This window comes from Pleurodeles waltl, chromosome 12, assembly GCF_031143425.1.
Source record: "Pleurodeles waltl isolate 20211129_DDA chromosome 12, aPleWal1.hap1.20221129, whole genome shotgun sequence".
NCBI lineage: Eukaryota > Metazoa > Chordata > Amphibia > Caudata > Salamandridae > Pleurodeles > Pleurodeles waltl.
In genome coordinates, this window is record NC_090451.1 from 105,819,281 (window position 1) to 105,840,667 (window position 21,387).

Genomic DNA, 21,387 nt, shown 5'->3' on the forward strand with positions numbered 1-21,387 from the left:
GTTCGTTGCTCAAGCCTTCCCTACTGCGCCTTCCCATGTCTCTCCTGCCGACCACAGTGCAGGAAATCTGAGTTTGCATTTGCGCAAAGAGACGTACAACACAAGAAGGCGCGCTTTCGTGCGCCGGGCACCACCCGGCCTGTGCATTCCTCACTGTCGTGAGATCAGTTTACTCAGCAGAGCATGACGCTGCAATTGGTTAGTAGGGCAGGCCTGACCAGAATAGTATATTTGGGGTCATTTATTTGATTGCATTTTTAAAACAGTAACAGAACTTAACTGCAATGTTTAAATAGGTCTAGACATATTTAAACAGTGTCAATTTAATAGAAGAATTGTGGACAATTCAGAGGGGAGGCACCAATGTTTTTTTTTCCCATTGGGTGGATGCGGCATTAAAGAGTTTGAAGACCACTTGTCTAAGTGGACACTAATACACCTGGATGCTCCTGAATTCTTCGCAACAGATGCCAGCAAACCTGGCTGGAGAGCTACTGTGTTGGACTGATCCTGTCGATTCAAGTGGTCTTTCCTAGAGAGTCGGAGGTCATGGAAATAGATGGAGTTGATGGTAATCTTCAGGGCTTTGAAGTTTTCCCATCATCATCTGTCTCAAAAAAATGTGCTAGTAATGACAGAGAATAAGGTAGCTGTCTTTTACATTAACCAACAGTGAAGCATGCATTCAAAATCCCTCAATGCAATAGCAGAACAATTGGGTTATTGGGCAGAGATCAACCTGTTGCACACGTCGCCAGTACACATCAAGGGCAACGACAATGTGATGGCAGACAGCTTGAGGTTTCCAAATTTGCTGGAGTTGACATTATCCAGGTCGTTGTTTTGAGAGATATGCCGAGAGTTTGTGAAACCCTTTCTGGATCTCTTTTCAAACAAGGACAATGCTCATCTTTGTCGATTCTGATGGAGGCTTCCGGAACAAGGAGCCTAGGTAGTGGACGTATTGGTGATAAAGTGGCTGAGAAGTCTCCTTTATACATTCCCCCACTTTTTATTGATCCAGATGGTTCTCTTCAAGTCTCAGCAGGGGGAGGGAACTTTATTCTTGTGGGCCCTTATTGGCCAGAGATGTCATGGTTTCCTCTTCTGAACCCCTGGCTCTTCTACTTCCTTGGGTACTGCTCAAGTGTGTCTCTCTCAGAACGTCGTCCCTGACCTTCTTGCTCCAACTCACTCTATAGCTTTGGAGGTTGAGAAGTCTGGACTGCTAGCAAAGGGTCTTTCCTCTTCCTTAGTGGAGTTAATTCAGCACTCCAGCAGGCCTTCTACTTCGAAGTCTTACTCAAAGAACTGGAAGTCTTTTGAGAAGTGATGTTCTGCTCATGATCTTTTGGCACCTAGCTGTAGTTTGTCTGCTATTTTGCATTTTCTTCTGAATGGGTTTCACTTGAATCTCTTTCCACTCTGAAAGCTCATTGCTTTGCGATAAAGGTTTTTAGGGACTTTTCTGTACCTTCGAAGATGTTACAATCTTTGGTGTCTAGACTGTTCTGATCTTTTGTCAATTGTAAGACCAGTTGAAAAATCCCTTTTCTCCAACTCAGAATCTTCCTACTCTTTTATAGGCTTTGCAATTTTATCTCTTTGAGGATCTGGATACTGTAGACATAAAGATTGTTTCCTATAAAGTTATTTTCCTATTTCCTATCACCTTGCTGAGAACAATTGGGGAGCTGGGAGCCTTAAAATGCTGTCCTCTCTTTATTTGATACTTTGGAAGATGGGGTAACTTTAAGGCCTAGCCTTACCTTTGCTGCAAAGGTTAAGTCTATTTTTGATAGATCTTAGGAAATACTTTTTCCTTCTTTCATTCCCTCTCCTTCCTCTCCGGAGGAACATTTTCTGAATACACTTGATGTTTAAAGAGCTCTTTTCATTTATGTCACCAGGCCTCTGCAGTTCAGGAAAACCGACTCCTTGTTTGTGACTTTTGGACAGCCTGGAAAAGACAAGAAGGTGACTTTTATGACTCTGAGTAGGTGGATTAAGTTGTCAATTTTTCTGGCTTTGCAAGGCTTTTTAGAATATCTTCCAGTTCAAGGATGGTCTACGAGAGGAATGGCCACCTCCTGGGTTGAATTTCAGTGAGTAACAATCTAGGAAATTCCTAGGGTGGCTACTTGGTCCTCAGAGCATACATTTGTCAAGCATTATGGCTTAATAATTTTTCTGTTTTGCATTTGAGTACCAATGTTTTGAACTCTGCATTACCCTTAGTCCATCTTGTCTTTGTCACAAACATTACATCCTGCCCACCTTCCCATCAGTCCTTTGGCAAGGGCTTGGCACCCAGGTTGGGTGCATGGGGCTAGCATTTAAGGATCCTCCTGTTCTTTCTTCCTGTTGGAAGGTGACATCACCCTACTTTGTAATGACTGTCACAAGGACGCAATGGACTAAGGGTAATGAAGATTACCAATAAGTAACCAACGTATCACCACTCTTTCTGAATGTGCGTGGCTCATTCCGCAGGACTTGTTCTTTGTATAATTCCTGGATTTTCAGAAGCCCTTTGATGGCAGCACCCCCACACTGAAAATTGTTTCAGCACCACTGTACAAGGGTCAGTTGTCATGCTCATCTGCGGCGTAAATTTGCATTGAAGTAGTCTAACTCCCCAGGCCTTGTCTTTTGCTCAATTTGCCTTTGTGAGTTTTCTCTCCATCACTGTCGACTTCCTTTGATCTTTCTTTCTTCTTTCACTTCACCTTCGCCTTCAGTGTATCTTTCGGCCCTCTTAAGAGACACACCCCCTAGTAGCCACTTCTATACTTCTGTCACCTAATTATTTTCCTATCCTTTGCCCTGTAACGTTGCTGATCCTAGCTATAGCATCACTATCCAGAATCTGTTCACCTGAGTTATGTTCCTCTTATCCCCATGCATTTAATAATCAGCTCTTGGTCTACCTCCACCTCTCACGAGACATAGTCTGAGGCAGTGTCTCCATCTTGGAGAGACAATCCCTTGCACTTGTGTTGTTCTACTGGCGCTGCCGGCTTGAGCTTTGGTCAGCAGTGGCAAAAGAAGGACTAATGGAAAGTGAACGTATACTGGAGCAACAGAGTGTATGGATTTATACGAGCTTGATTAAATGAGAAAAAAAGAGTTTAGTTAAGAGAAAAAATGCAACCTGGCCCGTACGGGGATCGAACCCGCAACCTTGGTGTTATTAGCACCACGCTCTAACCAACTGAGCTAACCGGCCATGAGTACTAAACATATCCTTTTTCCATGTAATGCAGATAGATAGAAGAGTTGGTCTCACTATCGCAATTCCTTCATACTTTTCTCCTTCCGCCCCCTGTCTGGATTACAATAACAAGAGCTGTGGAGTGCTGCACGCCAGCCTCAGTGCCTCTTCTTTCACTCAATCTCACTGTGTGCTGTGATATCTTTGTAACATCGCTTGTTGCCGGAAAAAAAGGAAAGGATGGATAGTATTTTTATTCTTTTACAACAAAACCCCAAATGCATCGGCTTGCTTGCTCATTAAGTTTACAAGGCCAGCTGCTTTTGAGATATTATAATTATAGTGGTTATTCGGCATTGGAGGTAAGAGAGTTTTTTTTAGGTCTGGCCGTTCCTTCTGCTTCAAATTACTTGAGCTCATGTCAACAAAGTAACAACAAAACATAGCCAACGGTTCGTTGCTCAAGCCTTCCCTACTGCGCCTTCCCATGTCTCTCCTGCCGACCACAGTGCAGGAAATCTGAGTTTGCATTTGCGCGAAGAGACGTACAACACAAGAAGGCGCGCTTTCGTGCGCCGGGCACCACCCGGCCTGTACATTCCTCACTGTTGTGAGATCAGTTTACTCAGCAGAGCATGACGCTGCAATTGGTTAGTAGGGCAGGCCTGACCAGAATAGTATATTTGGGGTCATGTATTTGATTGCATTTTTAAAACAGTAACAGAACTTAACTGCAATGTTTAAATAGGTCTAGACATATTTAAACAGTGTCAATTTAATAGAAGAATTGTGGACAATTCAGAGGGGAGGCACCAATGTTTTTTTTTCCCATTGGGTGGATGCAGCATTAAAGAGTTTGAAGACCACTGGTCTAAGTGGACACTAATACACCTGGATGCTCCTGAATTCCTCGCAACAGATGCCAGCAAACCTGGCTGGAGAGCTACTGTGTTGGACTGATCCTGTCGATTCAAGTGGTCTTTCCTAGAGAGTCGGAGGTCATGGAAATAGATGGAGTTGATGGTAATCTTCAGGGCTTTGAAGTTTTCCCATCATCATCTGTCTCAAAAAAATGTCCTAGTAAAGACAGAGAATAAGGTAGCTGTCTTTTACATTAACCAACAGTGAAGCATGCATTCAAAATCCCTCAATGCAATAGCAGAACAATTGGGTTATTGGGCAGAGATCAACCTGTTGCACACGTCGGCAGTACACATCAAGGGCACCGTCAATGTGATGGCAGACAGCTGGAGGTTTCCAAATTTGCTGGAGTTGACGTTATCCAGGTCGTTGTTTTGAGAGATATGCCGAGAGTTTGTGAAACCCTTTCTGGATCTCTTTTCAAACAAGGACAATGCTCATCTTTGTCGATTCTGATCCAGGCTTCTGGAACAAGGAGCCTAGGTAGTGGACGTATTGGTGATAAAGTGGCTGAGAAGTCTCCTTTATACATTCCCCCACTTTTTATTGATCCAGATGGTTCTCTTCAAGTCTCAGCAGGGGCGAGAGAACTTTATTCTTGTGGGCCCTTATTGGCCAGAGATGTCATGGTTTCCTCTTCTGAACCCCTGGCTCTTCTACCTCCTTGAGTACTGCTCAAGTGTGTCTCTGTCAGAACGTCGTCCCTGACCTTCTTGCTCCAACTCACTCTATCGCTTTGGAGGTTGAGAAGTCTGGACTGCTAGCAAAGGGTCTTTCCTCTTCCTTAGTGGAGTTAATTCAGCACTCCGGCAGGCCTTCTACTTCGAAGTCTTACTCAAAGAACTGGAAGTCTTTTGAGACGTGATGTTCTGCTCATGATCTTTTGGCACCTACCTATAGTTTGTCTGCTATTTTGCATTTTCTTCTGAATGGGTTTCACTTGAATCTCTTTCCACTCTGAAAGCTCATTGCTTTGCGATAAAGGTTTTTAGGGACTTTTCTGTACCTTCGTCGATGTTACAGTCTTTGGTGTCTAGACTGTTCTGATCTTTTGTCAATTGTAAGACCAGTTGAAAAATCCCTTTTCTCCAACTCAGAATCTTCCTAATCTTTTATAGGCTTTGCAATTTTATCTCTTTGAGGATCTGGATACTGTAAACATAAAGATTGTTTCCTATAAAGTTATTTTCCTATTTCCTATCACCTTGCTGAGAACAATTGGGGAGCTGGGAGCCTTAAAATGCTGTCCTCTCTTCATTTGATACTTTGGAAGATGGGGTAACTTTAAGGCCTAGCCTTACCTTTGCTGCAAATGTTAAGTTTTTTTTTGATAGATCTTAGGAAATAATTTTTCCTTCTTTCATTCCCTCTCCTTCCTCTCCGGAGGAACATTTTCTGAATACACTTGATGTTTAAAGAGCTCTTTTCATTTATGTCACCAGGCCTCTGCAGTTCAGGAAAACCGACTCCTTGTTTGTGACTTTTGGACAGCCTGGAAAAGACAAGAAGGTGACTTGTATGACTCTGAGTAGGTGGATTAAGTTGTAAATTTTTCTGGCTTTGCAAGGCTTTTAAGAATATCTTCCAGTTCAGGGATGGTCTACGAGAGGAATGGCCACCTCCTGGGTTGAATTCCAGTGAGTAACAATCTAGGAAATTCCTAGGGTGGCTACTTGGTCCTCAGAGCATACATTTGTCAAGCATTATGGCTTAATAATTTTTCTGTTTTGCATTTGAGTACCAATGTTTTGAACTCTGCATTACCCTTAGTCCATCTTGTCTTTGTCACAAACATTACATCCTGCCCACCTTCCCATCAGTCCTTTGGCAAGGGCTTGGCACCCAGGTTGGGTGCATGGGGCTAGCATTTAAGGATCCTCCTGTTCTTTCTTCCTGTTGGAAGGTGACATCACCTTACTTTGTAATGACTGTCACAAGGACGCAATGGACTAAGGCTAATGAAGATTACCAATAAGTAACCAACGCATCACCACTCTTTCTGAATGTGCGCGGCTCATTCCGCAGGACTTGTTCTTTGTATAATTCCTGGATTTTCAGAAGCCCTTTGATGGCAGCACCCCCACACTGAAAATTGTTTCAGCACCACTGTACAAGGGTCAGTTGTCATGCTCATCTGCGGCGTAAATTTGCATTGAAGTAGTCTAACTCCCCAGGCCTTGTCTTTTGCTCAATTTGCCTTTGTGAGTTTTCTCTCAATCACTGTCGACTTCCTTTGATCTTTCTTTCTTCTTTCACTTCACCTTCGCCTTCAGTGTATCTTTCGGCCCTCTTGAGAGACACACCCCCTTGTAGCCACTTCTATACTTCTGTCACCTAATTATTTTCCTATCCTTTCCCCTGTAACGTTGCTGATCCTAGCTATAGCATCACTATCCAGAATCTGTTCACCTGAGTTATGTTCCTCTTATCCCCACGCATCTAATAATCAGCTCTTGGTCTCCCTCCACCTCTCACGAGACATAGTCTGAGGCAGTGTCTCCATCTTGGAGAGACAATCCCTTGCACTTGTGTTGTTCTACTGGCGCTGCCGGCTTGAGCTTTGGTCAGCAGTGGCAAAAGAAGGACTAATGGAAAGTGAACGTATACTGGATCAACAGAGTGTATGGATTTATAAGAGCTTGATTAAATGAGAAAAAAAGAGTTTAGTTGAGAGAAAAAATGCAACCTGGCCCGTACGGGGATCGAACCCGTGACCTTGGCGTTATTAGCACCACGCTCTAACCAACTGAGCTAACCGGCCATGAGTACTAACGGTATCCTTTTTCCATGTAATGCAGATAGATAGAAGAGTTGGTCTCACTATCGCAATTCCTTCATACTTTTCCCCTTCCGCCCCCTGTCTGGATTACAATAACAAGAGCTGTGGAGTGCTGCACGCCAGCCTCAGTGCCTCTTCTTTCACTCAATCTCACTGTGTGCTGTGATATCTTTGTAACATCGCTTGTTGCCGGAAAAAAAGGAAAGGATGGATAGTATTTTTATTCTTTTACAACAAAACCCAAAATGCATCGGCTTGCTTGCTCATTAAGTTTACAAGGCCAGCTGCTTTTGAGATATTATAATTATAGTGGTTATTCGGCGTTGGAGGTAAGAGAGTTTTTTTTAGGTCTGGCCGTTCCTTCTGCTTCCAATTACTTTAGCTCTTGTCAACAAAGTAACAACAAAACATAGCCAACGGTTCGTTGCTCAAGCCTTCCCTACTGCGCTTTCCCATGTCTCTCCTGCCGACCACAGTGCAGGAAATCTGAGTTTGCATTTGCGCAAAGAGACGTACAACACAAGAAGGCGCGCTTTCGTGCGCCGGGCACCACCAGGCCTGTGCATTCCTCACTGTCGTGAGATCAGTTTACTCAGCAGAGCATGACGCTGCAATTGGTTAGTAGGGCAGGCCTGACCAGAATAGTATATTTGGGGTCATTTATTTGATTGCATTTTTAAAACAGTAACAGAACTTAACTGCAATGTTTAAATAGGTCTAGACATATTTAAACAGTGTCAATTTAATAGAAGAATTGTGGACAATTCAGAGGGGAGGCACCAATGTTTTTTTTTCCCATTGGGTGGATGCGGCATTAAAGAGTTTGAAGACCACTTGTCTAAGTGGACACTAATACACCTGGATGCTCCTGAATTCTTCGCAACAGATGCCAGCAAACCTGGCTGGAGAGCTACTGTGTTGGACTGATCCTGTCGATTCAAGTGGTCTTTCCTAGAGAGTCGGAGGTCATGGAAATAGATGGAGTTGATGGTAATCTTCAGGGCTTTGAAGTTTTCCCATCATCATCTGTCTCAAAAAAATGTGCTAGTAATGACAGAGAATAAGGTAGCTGTCTTTTACATTAACCAACAGTGAAGCATGCATTCAAAATCCCTCAATGCAATAGCAGAACAATTGGGTTATTGGGCAGAGATCAACCTGTTGCACATGTCGCCAGTACACATCAAGGGCAACGACAATGTGATGGCAGACAGCTTGAGGTTTCCAAATTTGCTGGAGTTGACATTATCCAGGTCGTTGTTTTGAGAGATATGCCGAGAGTTTGTAAAACCCTTTCTGGATCTCTTTTCAAACAAGGACAATGCTCATCTTTGTCGATTCTGATCGAGGCTTCCGGAACAAGGAGCCTAGGTAGTGGACGTATTGGTGATAAAGTGGCTGAGAAGTCTCCTTTATACATTCCCCCACTTTTTATTGATCCAGATGGTTCTCTTCAAGTCTCAGCAGGGGGAGGGAACTTTATTCTTGTGGGCCCTTATTGGCCAGAGATGTCATGGTTTCCTCTTCTGAACCCCTGGCTCTTCTACTTCCTTGGGTACTGCTCAAGTGTGTCTCTCTCAGAACGTCGTCCCTGACCTTCTTGCTCCAACTCACTCTATAGCTTTGGAGGTTGAGAAGTCTGGACTGCTAGCAAAGGGTCTTTCCTCTTCCTTAGTGGAGTTAATTCAGCACTCCAGCAGGCCTTCTACTTCGAAGTCTTACTCAAAGAACTGGAAGTCTTTTGAGAAGTGATGTTCTGCTCATGATCTTTTGGCACCTACCTGTAGTTTGTCTGCTATTTTGCATTTTCTTCTGAATGGGTTTCACTTGAATCTCTTTCCACTCTGAAAGCTCATTGCTTTGCGATAAAGGTTTTTGGGGACTTTTCTGTACCTTCGAAGATGTTACAATCTTTGGTGTCTAGACTGTTCTGATCTTTTGTCAATTGTAAGACCAGTTGAAAAATCCCTTTTCTCCAACTCAGAATCTTCCTACTCTTTTATAGGCTTTGCAATTTTATCTCTTTGAGGATCTGGATACTGTAGACATAAAGATTGTTTCCTATAAAGTTATTTTCCTATCACCTTGCTGAGAACAATTGGGGAGTTGGGAGCCTTAAAATGCTGTCCTCTCTTTATTTGATACTTTGGAAGATGGGGTAACTTTAAGGCCTAGCCTTACCTTTGCTGCAAAGGTTAAGTCTATTTTTGATAGATCTTAGGAAATAATTCTTCCTTCTTTCATTCCCTCTCCTTCCTCTCCGGAGGAACATTTTCTGAATACACTTGATGTTTAAAGAGCTCTTTTCATTTATGTCACCAGGCCTCTGCAGTTCAGGAAAACCGACTCCTTGTTTGTGACTTTTGGACAGCCTGGAAAAGACAAGAAGGTGACTTTTATGACTCTGAGTAGGTGGATTAAGTTGTCAATTTTTCTGGCTTTGCAAGGCTTTTTAGAATATCTTCCAGTTCAAGGATGGTCTACGAGAGGAATGGCCACCTCCTGGGTTGAATTTCAGTGAGTAACAATCTAGGAAATTGCTAGGGTGGCTACTTGGTCCTCAGAGCATACATTTGTCAAGCATTATGGCTTAATAATTTTTCTGTTTTGCATTTGAGTACCAATGTTTTGAACTCTGCATTACCCTTAGTCCATCTTGTCTTTGTCACAAACATTACATCCTGCCCACCTTCCCATCAGTCCTTTGGCAAGGGCTTGGCACCCAGGTTGGGTGCATGGGGCTAGCATTTAAGGATCCTCCTGTTCTTTCTTCCTGTTGGAAGGTGACATCACCCTACTTTGTAATGACTGTCACAAGGACGCAATGGACTAAGGGTAATGAAGATTACCAATAAGTAACCAACGTATCACCACTCTTTCTGAATGTGCGTGGCTCATTCCGCAGGACTTGTTCTTTGTATAATTCCTGGATTTTCAGAAGCCCTTTGATGGCAGCACCCCCACACTGAAAATTGTTTCAGCACCACTGTACAAGGGTCAGTTGTCATGCTCATCTGCGGCGTAAATTTGCATTGAAGTAGTCTAACTCCCCAGGCCTTGTCTTTTGCTCAATTTGCCTTTGTGAGTTTTCTCTCCATCACTGTCGACTTCCTTTGATCTTTCTTTCTTCTTTCACTTCACCTTCGCCTTCAGTGTATCTTTCGGCCCTCTTAAGAGACACACCCCCTAGTAGCCACTTCTATACTTCTGTCACCTAATTATTTTCCTATCCTTTGCCCTGTAACGTTGCTGATCCTAGCTATAGCATCACTATCCAGAATCTGTTCACCTGAGTTATGTTCCTCTTATCCCCATGCATTTAATAATCAGCTCTTGGTCTACCTCCACCTCTCACGAGACATAGTCTGAGGCAGTGTCTCCATCTTGGAGAGACAATCCCTTGCACTTGTGTTGTTCTACTGGCGCTGCCGGCTTGAGCTTTGGTCAGCAGTGGCAAAAGAAGGACTAATGGAAAGTGAACGTATACTGGAGCAACAGAGTGTATGGATTTATACGAGCTTGATTAAATGAGAAAAAAAGAGTTTAGTTAAGAGAAAAAATGCAACCTGGCCCGTACGGGGATCGAACCCGCAACCTTGGTGTTATTAGCACCACGCTCTAACCAACTGAGCTAACCGGCCATGAGTACTAAAGATATCCTTTTTCCATGTAATGCAGATAGATAGAAGAGTTGGTCTCACTATCGCAATTCCTTCATACTTTTCTCCTTCCGCCCCCTGTCTGGATTACAATAACAAGAGCTGTGGAGTGCTGCACGCCAGCCTCAGTGCCTCTTCTTTCACTCAATCTCACTGTGTGCTGTGATATCTTTGTAACATCGCTTGTTGCCGGAAAAAAAGGAAAGGATGGATAGTATTTTTATTCTTTTACAACAAAACCCAAAATGCATCGGCTTGCTTGCTCATTAAGTTTACAAGGCCAGCTGCTTTTGAGATATTATAATTATAGTGGTTATTCGGCGTTGGAGGTAAGAGAGTTTTTTTTAGGTCTGGCCGTTCCTTCTGCTTCCAATTACTTTAGCTCTTGTCAACAAAGTAACAACAAAACATAGCCAACGGTTCGTTGCTCAAGCCTTCCCTACTGCGCCTTCCCATGTCTCTCCTGCCGACCACAGTGCAGGAAATCTGAGTTTGCATTTGCGCAAAGAGACGTACAACACAAGAAGGCGCGCTTTCGTGCGCCGGGCACCACCCGGCCTGTGCATTCCTCACTGTCGTGAGATCAGTTTACTCAGCAGAGCATGACGCTGCAATTGGTTAGTAGGGCAGGCCTGACCAGAATAGTATATTTGGGGTCATTTATTTGATTGCATTTTTAAAACAGTAACAGAACTTAACTGCAATGTTTAAATAGGTCTAGACATATTTAAACAGTGTCAATTTAATAGAGGAATTGTGGACAATTCAGAGGGGAGGCACCAATGTTTTTTTTTCCCATTGGGTGGATGCGGCATTAAAGAGTTTGAAGACCACTTGTCTAAGTGGACACTAATACACCTGGATGCTCCTGAATTCTTCGCAACAGATGCCAGCAAACCTGGCTGGAGAGCTACTGTGTTGGACTGATCCTGTCGATTCAAGTGGTCTTTCCTAGAGAGTCGGAGGTCATGGAAATAGATGGAGTTGATGGTAATCTTCAGGGCTTTGAAGTTTTCCCATCATCATCTGTCTCAAAAAAATGTGCTAGTAATGACAGAGAATAAGGTAGCTGTCTTTTACATTAACCAACAGTGAAGCATGCATTCAAAATCCCTCAATGCAATAGCAGAACAATTGGGTTATTGGGCAGAGATCAACCTGTTGCACACGTCGCCAGTACACATCAAGGGCAACGACAATGTGATGGCAGACAGCTTGAGGTTTCCAAATTTGCTGGAGTTGACATTATCCAGGTCGTTGTTTTGAGAGATATGCCGAGAGTTTGTGAAACCCTTTCTGGATCTCTTTTCAAACAAGGACAATGCTCATCTTTGTCGATTCTGATGGAGGCTTCCGGAACAAGGAGCCTAGGTAGTGGACGTATTGGTGATAAAGTGGCTGAGAAGTCTCCTTTATACATTCCCCCACTTTTTATTGATCCAGATGGTTCTCTTCAAGTCTCAGCAGGGGGAGGGAACTTTATTCTTGTGGGCCCTTATTGGCCAGAGATGTCATGGTTTCCTCTTCTGAACCCCTGGCTCTTCTACTTCCTTGGGTACTGCTCAAGTGTGTCTCTCTCAGAACGTCGTCCCTGACCTTCTTGCTCCAACTCACTCTATAGCTTTGGAGGTTGAGAAGTCTGGACTGCTAGCAAAGGGTCTTTCCTCTTCCTTAGTGGAGTTAATTCAGCACTCCAGCAGGCCTTCTACTTCGAAGTCTTACTCAAAGAACTGGAAGTCTTTTGAGAAGTGATGTTCTGCTCATGATCTTTTGGCACCTAGCTGTAGTTTGTCTGCTATTTTGCATTTTCTTCTGAATGGGTTTCACTTGAATCTCTTTCCACTCTGAAAGCTCATTGCTTTGCGATAAAGGTTTTTAGGGACTTTTCTGTACCTTCGAAGATGTTACAATCTTTGGTGTCTAGACTGTTCTGATCTTTTGTCAATTGTAAGACCAGTTGAAAAATCCCTTTTCTCCAACTCAGAATCTTCCTACTCTTTTATAGGCTTTGCAATTTTATCTCTTTGAGGATCTGGATACTGTAGACATAAAGATTGTTTCCTATAAAGTTATTTTCCTATTTCCTATCACCTTGCTGAGAACAATTGGGGAGCTGGGAGCCTTAAAATGCTGTCCTCTCTTTATTTGATACTTTGGAAGATGGGGTAACTTTAAGGCCTAGCCTTACCTTTGCTGCAAAGGTTAAGTCTATTTTTGATAGATCTTAGGAAATAATTTTTCCTTCTTTCATTCCCTCTCCTTCCTCTCCGGAGGAACATTTTCTGAATACACTTGATGTTTAAAGAGCTCTTTTCATTTATGTCACCAGGCCTCTGCAGTTCAGGAAAACCGACTCCTTGTTTGTGACTTTTGGACAGCCTGGAAAAGACAAGAAGGTGACTTTTATGACTCTGAGTAGGTGGATTAAGTTGTCAATTTTTCTGGCTTTGCAAGGCTTTTTAGAATATCTTCCAGTTCAAGGATGGTCTACGAGAGGAATGGCCACCTCCTGGGTTGAATTTCAGTGAGTAACAATCTAGGAAATTGCTAGGGTGGCTACTTGGTCCTCAGAGCATACATTTGTCAAGCATTATGGCTTAATAATTTTTCTGTTTTGCATTTGAGTACCAATGTTTTGAACTCTGCATTACCCTTAGTCCATCTTGTCTTTGTCACAAACATTACATCCTGCCCACCTTCCCATCAGTCCTTTGGCAAGGGCTTGGCACCCAGGTTGGGTGCATGGGGCTAGCATTTAAGGATCCTCCTGTTCTTTCTTCCTGTTGGAAGGTGACATCACCCTACTTTGTAATGACTGTCACAAGGACGCAATGGACTAAGGGTAATGAAGATTACCAATAAGTAACCAACGTATCACCACTCTTTCTGAATGTGCGTGGCTCATTCCGCAGGACTTGTTCTTTGTATAATTCCTGGATTTTCAGAAGCCCTTTGATGGCAGCACCCCCACACTGAAAATTGTTTCAGCACCACTGTACAAGGGTCAGTTGTCATGCTCATCTGCGGCGTAAATTTGCATTGAAGTAGTCTAACTCCCCAGGCCTTGTCTTTTGCTCAATTTGCCTTTGTGAGTTTTCTCTCCATCACTGTCGACTTCCTTTGATCTTTCTTTCTTCTTTCACTTCACCTTCGCCTTCAGTGTATCTTTCGGCCCTCTTAAGAGACACACCCCCTAGTAGCCACTTCTATACTTCTGTCACCTAATTATTTTCCTATCCTTTGCCCTGTAACGTTGCTGATCCTAGCTATAGCATCACTATCCAGAATCTGTTCACCTGAGTTATGTTCCTCTTATCCCCATGCATTTAATAATCAGCTCTTGGTCTACCTCCACCTCTCACGAGACATAGTCTGAGGCAGTGTCTCCATCTTGGAGAGACAATCCCTTGCACTTGTGTTGTTCTACTGGCGCTGCCGGCTTGAGCTTTGGTCAGCAGTGGCAAAAGAAGGACTAATGGAAAGTGAACGTATACTGGAGCAACAGAGTGTATGGATTTATACGAGCTTGATTAAATGAGAAAAAAAGAGTTTAGTTAAGAGAAAAAATGCAACCTGGCCCGTACGGGGATCGAACCCGCAACCTTGGTGTTATTAGCACCACGCTCTAACCAACTGAGCTAACCGGCCATGAGTACTAAAGATATCCTTTTTCCATGTAATGCAGATAGATAGAAGAGTTGGTCTCACTATCGCAATTCCTTCATACTTTTCTCCTTCCGCCCCCTGTCTGGATTACAATAACAAGAGCTGTGGAGTGCTGCACGCCAGCCTCAGTGCCTCTTCTTTCACTCAATCTCACTGTGTGCTGTGATATCTTTGTAACATCGCTTGTTGCCGGAAAAAAAGGAAAGGATGGATAGTATTTTTATTCTTTTACAACAAAACCCAAAATGCATCGGCTTGCTTGCTCATTAAGTTTACAAGGCCAGCTGCTTTTGAGATATTATAATTATAGTGGTTATTCGGCGTTGGAGGTAAGAGAGTTTTTTTTAGGTCTGGCCGTTCCTTCTGCTTCCAATTACTTTAGCTCTTGTCAACAAAGTAACAACAAAACATAGCCAACGGTTCGTTGCTCAAGCCTTCCCTACTGCGCTTTCCCATGTCTCTCCTGCCGACCACAGTGCAGGAAATCTGAGTTTGCATTTGCGCAAAGAGACGTACAACACAAGAAGGCGCGCTTTCGTGCGCCGGGCACCACCCGGCCTGTGCATTCCTCACTGTCGTGAGATCAGTTTACTCAGCAGAGCATGACGCTGCAATTGGTTAGTAGGGCAGGCCTGACCAGAATAGTATATTTGGGGTCATTTATTTGATTGCATTTTTAAAACAGTAACAGAACTTAACTGCAATGTTTAAATAGGTCTAGACATATTTAAACAGTGTCAATTTAATAGAAGAATTGTGGACAATTCAGAGGGGAGGCACCAATGTTTTTTTTTCCCATTGGGTGGATGCGGCATTAAAGAGTTTGAAGACCACTTGTCTAAGTGGACACTAATACACCTGGATGCTCCTGAATTCTTCGCAACAGATGCCAGCAAACCTGGCTGGAGAGCTACTGTGTTGGACTGATCCTGTCGATTCAAGTGGTCTTTCCTAGAGAGTCGGAGGTCATGGAAATAGATGGAGTTGATGGTAATCTTCAGGGCTTTGAAGTTTTCCCATCATCATCTGTCTCAAAAAAATGTGCTAGTAATGACAGAGAATAAGGTAGCTGTCTTTTACATTAACCAACAGTGAAGCATGCATTCAAAATCCCTCAATGCAATAGCAGAACAATTGGGTTATTGGGCAGAGATCAACCTGTTGCACATGTCGCCAGTACACATCAAGGGCACCGACAATGTGATGGCAGACAGCTTGAGGGTTCCAAATTTGCTGGAGTTGACATTATCCAGGTCGTTGTTTTGAGAGATATGCCGAGAGTTTGTGAAACCCTTTCTGGATCTCTTTTCAAACAAGGACAATGCTCATCTTTGTCGATTCTGATCCAGGCTTCCGGAACAAGGAGCCTAGGTAGTGGACGTATTTGTGATAAAGTGGCTGAGAAGTCTCCTTTATACATTCCCCCACTTTTTATTGATCCAGATGGTTCTCTTCAAGTCTCAGCAGGGGGGAGGGAACTTTATTCTTGTGGGCCCTTATTGGCCAGAGATGTCATGGTTTCCTCTTCTGAACCCCTGGCTCTTCTACCTCCTTGGGTACTGCTCAAGTGTATCTCTGTCAGAACGTCGTCCCTGACCTACTTGCTCCAACTCACTCTATCGCTTTGGAGGTTGAGAAGTCTGGACTGCTAGCAAAGGGTCTTTCCTCTTCCTTAGTGGAGTTAATTCAGCACTCCAGCAGGCCTTCTACTTCGAAGTCTTACTCAAAGAACTGGAAGTCTTTTGAGACGTGATGTTCTGCTCATGATCTTTTGGCACCTACCTGTAGTTTGTCTGCTATTTTGCATTTTCTTCTGAATGGGTTTCACTTGAATCTCTTTCCACTCTGAAAGCTCATTGCTTTGCGATAAAGGTTTTTAGGGACTTTTCTGTACCTTCGTCGATGTTACAGTCTTTGGTGTCTAGACTGTTCTGATCTTTTGTCAATTGTAAGACCAGATAAAAAAATCCCTTTTCTCCAACTCAGAATCTTCCTACTCTTTTATAGGCTTTGCAATTTTATCTCTTTGAGGATCTGGATACTGTAGACATAAAGATTGTTTCCTATAAAGTTATTTTGCTATTTCCTATCATCTTGCTGAGAACAATTGGGGAGCTGGGAGCCTTAAAATGCTGTCCTCTCTTCACTTGATACTTTAGAAGATGGGGTAACTTTAAGGCCTAGCCTTACCTTTGCTGCAAAGGTTAAGTCTATTTTTGATAGATCTTAGGAAATAATTCTTCCTTCTTTCATTCCCTCTCCTTCCTCTCCGGAGGAACATTTTCTGAATACACTTGATGTTTAAAGAGCTCTTTTCATTCATGTCACCAGGCCTCTGCAGTTCAGGAAAACCGACTCCTTGTTTGTGACTTTTGGACAGCCTGGAAAAGACAAGAAGGTGACTTTTATGACTCTGAGTAGGTGGATTAAGTTGTCAATTTTTCTGGCTTTGCAAGGCTTTTTAGAATATCTTCCAGTTCAGGGATGGTCTACGAGAGGAATGGCCACCTCCTGGGTTGAATTCCAGTGAGTAACAATCTAGGAAATTCCTAGGGTGGCTACTTGGTCCTCAGAGCATACATTTGTCAAGCATTATGGCTTAATAATGTTTCTGTTTTGCATTTGAGTACCAATGTTTTGAACTCTGCATTACCCTTAGTCCATCTTGTCTTTGTCACAAACATTACATCCTGCCCACCTTCCCATCAGTCCTTTGGCAAGGGCTTGGTACCCAGGTTGGGTGCATGGGGCTAGCATTTAAGGATCCTCCTGTTCTTTATTTATGTTGGAAGGTGACATCACCTTACTTTGTAATGACTGTCACAAGGACGCAATGGACTAAGGCTAATGAAGATTACCAATAAGTAACCAACGCATCACCACTCTTTCTGAATGTGCGTGGCTCCTTCCGCAGGACTTGTTCTTTGTATAATTCCTGGATTTTCAGAAGCCCTTTGATGGTAGCACCCCCACACTGAAAATTGTTTCAGCACCACTGTACAAGGGTCAGTTGTCATGCTCATCTGCGGCGTAAATTTGCATTGAAGTAGTCTAACTCCCCAGGCCTTGTCTTTTGCTCAATTTGCCTTTGTGAGTTTTCTCTCAATCACTGTCGACTTCCTTTGATCTTTCTTTCTTCTTTCACTTCACCTTCGCCTTCAGTGTATCTTTCGGCCCTCTTGAGAGACACACCCCCTTGTAGCCACTTCTATACTTCTGTCACATAATTATTTTCCTATCCTTTCCCCTGTAACGTTGGTGATCCTAGCTATAGCATCACTATCCAGAATCTGTTCACCTGAGTTATGTTCCTCTTATCCCCACGCATCTAATAATCAGCTCTTGGTCTCCCTCCACCTCTCACGAGACATAGTCTGAGGCAGTGTCTCCATCTTGGAGAGACAATCCCTTGCACTTGTGTTGTTCTACTGGCGCTGCCGGCTTGAGCTTTGGTCAGCAGTGGCAAAAGAAGGACTAATGGAAAGTGAACGTATACTGGAGCAACAGAGTGTATGGATTTATAAGAGCTTGATTAAATGATAAAAAAATAGTTTAGTTGAGAGAAAAAATGCAACTTAGCCCGTACGGGGATCGAACCCGTGACCTTGGCGTTATTAGCACCACTCTCTAACCAACTGAGCTAACCGGCCATGAGTACTATCGATATCCTTTTTCCATGAAATGCAGATAGATAGAAGAGTTGGTCTTACTATCGCAATTCCTTCATACTTTTCTCCTTCCGCCCCCTGTCTGGATTACAATAACAAGAGCTGTGGAGTGCTGCACGCCAGCCTCAGTGCCTCTTCTTTTACTCAATCTCACTGTGTGCTGTGATATCTTTGTAACATCGCTTGTTGCCGAAAAAAAGGAAAGGATGGATAGTATTTTTATTCTTTTACAACAAAACCCAAAATGCATCGGCTTGCTTGCTCATTAAGTTTACAAGGCCAGCTGCTTTTGAGATATTATAATTATAGTGGTTATTCGGCGTTGGAGGTAAGAGAGTTTTTTTTAGGTCTGGCCGTTCCTTCTGCTTCAAATTACTTGAGCTCTTGTCATCAAAGTAACAACAAAACAAAGCCAATGGTTCGTTGCTCAAGCCTTCCCTACTGCGCCTTCCCATGTCTCTCCTTCCGACCACAGTGCAGGAAATCTGAGTTTGCATTTGCGCGAAGAGACGTACAACACAAGAAGGCGCGCTTTCGTGCGCCAGGCACCACCCGGCCTGTGCATTCCTCACTGTCGTGAGATCAGTTTACTCAGCAGAGCATGACGCTGCAATTGGTTAGTAGGGCAGGCCTGACCAGAATAGTATATTAGGGGTCATTTATTTGATTGCATTTTTAAAACAGTAACAGAACTTAACTGCAATGTTTAAATAGGTCTAGACATATTTAAACAGTGTCAATTTAATAGAAGAATTGTGGACAATTCAGAGGGGAGGCACCAATGTTTATTTTTCCCATTGGGTGGATGCGGCATTAAAGAGTTTGAAGACCACTGGTCTAAGTGGACACTAATATACCTGGATGCTCCTGAATCCTCGCAAAGGATGCCAGCAAACCTGGCTGGAGAGCTACTGTGTTGGACTGATCCTGTCGATTCAAGTGGTCTTTCCTAGAGAGTCGGAGGTCATGGAAATAGATGGAGTTGTTGGTAATCTTCAGGGCTTTGAAGTTTTCCCATCATCATCTGTCTCAAAAAAATGTGCTAGTAAAGACAGAGAATAAGGTAGCTGTCTTTTACATTAACCAACAGTGAAGCATGCATTCAAAATCCCTCAATGCAATAGCAGAACAATTGGGTTATTGGGCAGAGATCAACCTGTTGCACACGTCGGCAGTACACATCAAGGGCACCGACAATGTGATGGCAGACAGCTGGAGGTTTCCAAATTTGCTGGAGTTGACGTTATCCAGGTCGTTGTTTTGAGAGATATGCCGAGAGTTTGTGAAACCCTTTCTGGATCTCTTTTCAAACAAGGACAATGCTCATCTTTGTCGATTCTGATCCAGGCTTCCGGAACAAGGAGCCTAGGTAGTGGACGTATTGGTGATAAAGTGGCTGAGAAGTCTCCTTTATACATTCCCCCACTTTTTATTGATCCAGATGGTTCTCTTCAAGTCTCAGCAGGGGGGAGGGAACTTTATTCTTGTGGGCCCTTATTGGCCAGAGATGTCATGGTTTCCTCTTCTGAACCCCTGGCTCTTCTACCTCCTTGGGTACTGCTCAAGTGTGTCTCTCTCAGAACGTCGTCCCTGACCTTCTTGCTCCAACTCACTCTATCGCTTTGGAGGTTGAGAAGTCTGGACTGCTAGCAAAGGGTCTTTCCTCTTCCTTAGTGGAGTTAATTCAGCACTCCAGCAGGCCTTCTACTTCGAAGTCTTACTCAAAGAACTGGAAGTCTTTTGAGACGTGATGTTCTGCTCATGATCTTTTGGCACCTACCTGTAGTTTGTCTGCTATTTTGCATTTTCTTCTGAATGGGTTTCACTTGAATCTCTTTCCACTCTGAAAGCTCATTGCTTTGCGATAAAGGTTTTTAGGGACTTTTCTGTACCTTCGTCGATGTTACAGTCTTTGGTGTCTAGACTGTTCTGATCTTTTGTCAATTGTAAGACCAGTTGAAAAATCCCTTTTCTCCAACTCAGAATCTTCCTACTCTTTTATAGGCTTTGCAATTTTATCTCTTTGAGGATCTGGATACTGTAGACATAAAGATTGTTTCCTATAAAGTTATTTTCCTATTTCCTATCACCTTGCTGAGAACAATTGGGGAGCTGGGAGCCTTAAAATGCTGTCCTCTCTTCATTTGATACTTTGGAAGATGGGGTAACTTTAAGGCCTAGCCTTACCTTTGCTGCAAAGGTTAAGTCTATTTCTGATAGATCTTAGGAAATAATTCTTCCTTCTTTCATTCCCTCTCCTTCCCCTCCGGAGGAACATTTTCTGAATACACTTGATGTTTAAAGAGCTCTTTTCATTCATGTCACCAGGCCTCTGCAGTTCAGGAAAACCGACTCCTTGTTTGTGACTTTTGGACAGCCTGGAAAAGACAAGAAGGTGACTTTTATGACTCTGAGTAGGTGGATTAAGTTGTCAATTTTTCTGGCTTTGCAAGACTTTTTAGAATATCTTCCAGTTCAGGGATGGTCTACGAGAGGAATGGCCACCTCCTGGGTTGAATTCCAGTGAGTAACAATCTAGGAAATTCCTAGGGTGGCTACTTGGTCCTCAGAGCACACATTTGTCAAGCATTATGGCTTAATAATTTTTCTGTTTTGCATTTGAGTACCAATGTTTTGAACTCTGCATTACCCTTAGTCCATCTTGTCTTTGTCACAAACATTGCATCCTGCCCACCTTCCCATCAGTCCTTTGGCAAGGGCTTGGCACCCAGGTTGGGTGCATGGGGCTAGCATTTAAGGATCCTCCTGTTCTTTCTTCCTGTTGGAAGGTGACATCACCCTACTTTGTAATGACTGTCACAAGGACGCAATGGACTAAGGCTAATGAAGATTACCAATAAGTAACCAACGCATCACCACTCTTTCTGAATGTGCGTGGCTCATTCCGCAGGACTTGTTCTTTGTATAATTCCTGGATTTTCAGGAGCCCTTTGATGGCAGCACCCCCACACTGAAAATGGTTTCAGCACCACTGTACAAGGGTCAGTTGTCATGCTCATCTGCGGCGTAAATTTGCATTGAAGTAGTCTAACTCCCCAGGCCTTGTCTTTTGCTCAATTTGCCTTTGTGAGTTTTCTCTCCATCACTGTCGACTTCCTTTGATCTTTCTTTCTTCTTTCACTTCACCTTCGCCTTCAGTGTATCTTTCGGCCCTCTTAAGAGACACACCCCCTTGTAGCCACTTCTATACTTCTGTTACCTAATTATTTTCCTATCCTTTGCCCTGTAACGTTGCTAATCCTAGCTATAGCATCACTATCCAGAATCTGTTCACCTGAGTTATGTTCCTCTTATCCCCAAGCATCTAATAATCAGCTCTTCGTCTCCCTCCACCTCTCACGAGACATAGTCTGAGGCAGTGTCTCCATCTTGGAGAGACAATCCCTTGCACGTGTGTTGTTCTACTGGCGCTGCCGGCTTGAGCTTTGGTCAGCAGTGGCAAAAGAAGGACTAATGGAA

At 43.4% G+C, this 21,387-nt stretch overlaps 5 non-coding genes across 5 annotated transcripts; all 5 read right to left on the reverse strand.

The window, feature by feature from the left end:
- Positions 1-3,155: 3,155 nt before the first annotated feature.
- On the reverse strand, positions 3,156-3,229 carry TRNAI-AAU (transfer RNA isoleucine (anticodon AAU)). Its single transcript has one exon. It is a non-coding gene; the product is annotated as a tRNA-Ile (tRNA).
- Positions 3,230-6,822: 3,593 nt separating this feature from the next.
- Positions 6,823-6,896, reverse strand: TRNAI-AAU (transfer RNA isoleucine (anticodon AAU)). Its single transcript has one exon. It is a non-coding gene; the product is annotated as a tRNA-Ile (tRNA).
- A 3,585-nt stretch (positions 6,897-10,481) lies between these two features.
- On the reverse strand, positions 10,482-10,555 carry TRNAI-AAU (transfer RNA isoleucine (anticodon AAU)). Its single transcript has one exon. It is a non-coding gene; the product is annotated as a tRNA-Ile (tRNA).
- A 3,592-nt stretch (positions 10,556-14,147) lies between these two features.
- Positions 14,148-14,221, reverse strand: TRNAI-AAU (transfer RNA isoleucine (anticodon AAU)). The gene has a single exon. It is a non-coding gene; the product is annotated as a tRNA-Ile (tRNA).
- A 3,594-nt stretch (positions 14,222-17,815) lies between these two features.
- On the reverse strand, positions 17,816-17,889 carry TRNAI-AAU (transfer RNA isoleucine (anticodon AAU)). Its single transcript has one exon. It is a non-coding gene; the product is annotated as a tRNA-Ile (tRNA).
- Positions 17,890-21,387: the final 3,498 nt, after the last annotated feature.